Source organism: Bufo bufo, chromosome 3, assembly GCF_905171765.1.
Source record: "Bufo bufo chromosome 3, aBufBuf1.1, whole genome shotgun sequence".
Taxonomy (NCBI): domain Eukaryota; kingdom Metazoa; phylum Chordata; class Amphibia; order Anura; family Bufonidae; genus Bufo; species Bufo bufo.
In genome coordinates, this window is record NC_053391.1 from 504010792 (window position 1) to 504014990 (window position 4199).

Consider the following 4199-nt stretch of genomic DNA (forward strand, 5'->3'; position numbering starts at 1 on the left):
TTTAGGTGTTCCACAAGAATTAAGGGAAAAGGGAGATGACATTTCTAAATTTCAATTTTTTGGCAGATTTTCCATTTTATAAAAAAAATTTCTTTAACACATTGAGGGTTAACAGCCAAACAAAACTCAATATTTATTACCCTAATTCTGCTGTTTACAGAAACACCCCACATGTGGTCGTAAACTGATGTAAGAGTGCACGGCAGGGCGCAGAAGGAAAGAAACGCCCTATGGTTTTTGGAAGGCAGATTTTGCTGGACTGGTTTTAGATGCCTTGTGCCATTTAAAGCCCCCCTGATGCACCCATACAGTAGAAACTCCCAAAAAGTGACCCTATTTTGGAAACTAGGGGATAAAGTGCCAGTTTTATTGGTACTATTTTGGGGTACATATGATTTTTAATTGCTCTATATTAAGTTTTTTGTGAGGCAAGGTAACCGAAAAAAGATTCATCTGACAGGGTAGATCATGTGCTATTTTTATAGAGCAGGTTGTTACGGACACAATGATATCAAATATGTCTACTTTCTTTGTTGGTTTGTTTCAGTTTTACATAATAAAGCATTTTTGAAAAAGAAATTATGTTTTTGTGTGTCCATTTTCTGAACGCCGTATGTTTTTTATTTTTCTGCCGATCGTCTTGTGCAGGGGCTCGTTTTTTTGCAGAAAGAGTTGAGGTTTTTATTGGTACAATTTTTGGGTACATAGGTTTTTTGATCATTTATTATTACACTTTATGGGGCAAGGTGACCAAAAAATTTGCTGTTTTAGAACAGTTTTTATTTATTTATTTTTACAGCGTTTATCTGAGGGGTTAGGTCATGTGACAGTTTTATAGAGCAGATCGTTACGGACGTGGCAATACCTAATATGTATACTTTTTCTTATTTATTTAAGTTTTACACAATAATAGCATTTCTGAAACCAAAAAAATGATGTTTTAGTGTCTCCATAGTCTGAGAGCCATAGCTTTTTTATTTTTTGGGCGATTGTCTTAAATAGGGTATCATTTTTTGCGGGATGAGGTGAAGGTTTGATTGGTACTATTTTGGGGGTCATAAGCCTTTTTTATCGCTTGCTGTTGCACTTTGTGTGATGTAAGGTGACAAAAATGGCTTTTTTTTTTACACAGTTTTTATTTTATTTATTTTATGGTGTTTATCAGACGGGGTCTATCATGTGATATACACTGCTCAAAAAAATAAAGGGAACACAAAAATAACACATCCTAGATCTGAATTAATTAAATATTCTTCTGAAATACTTTGTTCTTTACATAGTTGAATATGCTGACAACAAAATCACACAAAAATTAAAGAATGGAAATCAAATTCTTCAACCCATGGAGGTCTGGATTTGGAGTCACACTCAAAATTAAAGTGGAAAAACACACTACAGGCTGATCCAACTTTGATGTAATGTCATTAAAACAAGTCAAAATGAGGCTCAGTAGTGTGTGTGGCCTCCATGTGCCTGTATGACCTCCCTACAATGCTTGTGCATGCTCCTGATGAGGTGGCGGACTGTCTCCTGAGGGATCTCCTCCCAGACCTGGACTAAAGTATCTGCCAACTCCTGGACAGTCTGTGGTGCAACGTGACATTGGTGGATAGAGTAAGACGTGATGTCCCAGATGTGCTCAATTGGATTCAGGTCTGGGGAACGGGCGGGCCAGTCCATAGCATCAATGCCTTTGTATTGCAGGAACTGCTGACACACTCCAGCCACATGAGGTCTAGCATTGTCTTGCATTAGGAGGAACCCAGGGCCAACCGCACCAGCATATGGTCTCACAGGGGGTCTGAGGATCTCATCTCGGTACCTAATGGCAGTCAGGCTACCTCTGGCGAGCACATGAAGGGCTGTGCGGCCCTCCAAAGAAATGCCACCCCACACCATTACTGACCCAATGCCAAACCGGTCATGCTGGAGGATGTTGCAGGCAGCAGAACGTTCTCCACGGCGTCTCCAGACTCTGTCACGTCTGTCACATGTGCTCAGTGTGAACCTGCTTTCATCTGTGAAGAGCACAGGGCGCCAGTGGCGAATTTGCCAATCTTGGTGTTCTCTGGCAAATGCCAAACGTCCTGCACGGTGTTGGGCTGTAAGCACAACCCCCATCTGTGGATGTCAGGCCCTCATATCACCCTCATGGAGTCTGTTTCTGACCGTTTGAGCAGACACATGCACATTTGTGGCCTTCTGGAGGTCATTTTGCAGGGCTCTCGCAGTGCTCCTCCTGTTCCTCCTTGCAGAAAAGGCGGATGTAGCGGTCCTGCTGCTGGGTTGTTGCCCTCCTACGGCCTCCTCCACATCTCCTGATGTACTGGCCTGTCTCCTGGTAGCGCCTCCATGCTCTGGACACTACGCTGACAGACACAGCAAACCTTCTTGCCACAGCTCGCATTGATGTGCCATCCTGGATAAGCTGCACTACCTGAGCTACTTGTGTGGGTTGTAGACTTCGTCTCATGCTACCACTAGAGTGAAAGCACCGCCAGCATTCAAAAGTGACCAAAACATCAGCCAGGAAGCATAGGAGCAGAGAAGTGTCTTTGGTCACCACCTGCAGAACCACTCCTTTATTGGGGGTGTCTTGCTAATTGCCTATAATTTCCACCTGTTGTCTATCCCATTTGCACAACATCATGTGAAATTGATTGTCACTCAGTGTTGCTTCCTAAGTGGACAGTTTGATTTCACAGAAGTGTGATTGACTTGGAGTTACATTGTGTTGTTTAAGTGTTCCCTTTATTTTTTTGAGCAGTGTATTTATAGAGACGGTCGTTAGGGATGCGGTGATACCTAATATGTGTATTTTTTATTTTTTTTATAGGAAAAGGCAATTAATTTTTTTTCATTTTACATTTTTATTTATTTATTTATTTTTGCTTTTATTATTTTCACTTTTTTTTTTATCAAGTCCCTCTTGGATTTTGAAGATCCAGTGGGGATCATGGCTGTACTATACTTTGCAATGCTCTTGCATTGCAAAGTACAGGGTGGGCCATTTATATGGATACACTTTAATAAAATGGGAATGGTTGGTGATATTAACTTCCTGTTTGTGGCACATTAGTATATGTGAGGGGGGAAACTTTTCAAGATGGGTGGTGACCATGGTGGCCATTTTGAAGTCGGCCATTTTGAATCCAACTTTTGTTTTTTCAATAGGAAGAGGGTCATGTGACACATCAAACTTATTGGTAATTTCACAAGAAAAACAATGGTGTGCTTGGTTTTAACATAACTTTATTCTTTCATGAGTTATTTACAAGTTTCTGACCACTTATAAAATGTGTTCAATGTGCTGCCCATTGTGTTGGATTTTCAATGCAACCCTCTTCTCCCACTCTTCACACACTGATAGCAACACCGCAGGAGAAATGCTAGCACAGGCTTCCAGTATCCGTAATTTCAGGTGCTACACATCTCGTATCTTCACAGCATAGACAATTGCCTTCAGATGACCCCAAAGATAAAAGTCTAAGGGGGTCAGATCGGGAGACCTTGGGGGCCATTCAACTGGCTCACGACGACCAATCCACTTTCCAGGAAACTGTTCATCTAGGAATGCTCGGACCTGACACCCATAATGTGATGGTGCACCACAGCGCGGCAGCGCGACAGCCCCGATGGTGGAGAGAGGGAGCCCCCTCCCTCTATTAACCCCATGGATGCCGCTGCAGCGGCATCTATGGGGTTACAGCAGAGTGTCAGCATAGAGCTGACACTCTCTGCTGATGGCGGCGGCTCAGGAATTGAGCCGCCGCCATCACACACAGCAGGGGGACCGGGGGCAGCGCTGGAAAGGGGGCGTGTCATCGGGGGTGATTCAGCTGCCAACATTGAGGGAGGCTGGGGCAGGACTAATGTATGGGGCGGGGAGGGGTCGGACCGCATCAGGGCAGGAGACAGGAGATGAGCGCAGGAGGCAAGAGAGGGGCACAGATCGGGGGGGCACAGAGGGGCACCAAGTGCTTGGAGGGGCACAGATCGGGGGGCATGAGGAACACTACCTGATTTCAGGCTCTGATCTGCAGAGCGCAGATCAGAGCCTGAAACCGGCATTTTTTCACTGCCGCGATCCGATTGGTTAGTCTGCACAGACTAACCAATTGGATTGATTGTCGGCAAGGGGCCACTCTGATTGGTCCCTTGCCGGCATTACTGAACTGTATGCTGTCCGTGACAGCAGC

At 44.3% G+C, this 4199-nt stretch overlaps 1 non-coding gene across 1 annotated transcript; it reads right to left on the reverse strand.

The window, feature by feature from the left end:
- Positions 1–3696: 3696 nt before the first annotated feature.
- LOC120996857 lies at positions 3697–3782 on the reverse strand. The gene has a single exon (XR_005777955.1). It is a non-coding gene; the product is annotated as a small nucleolar RNA SNORD71 (small nucleolar RNA).
- Positions 3783–4199: the final 417 nt, after the last annotated feature.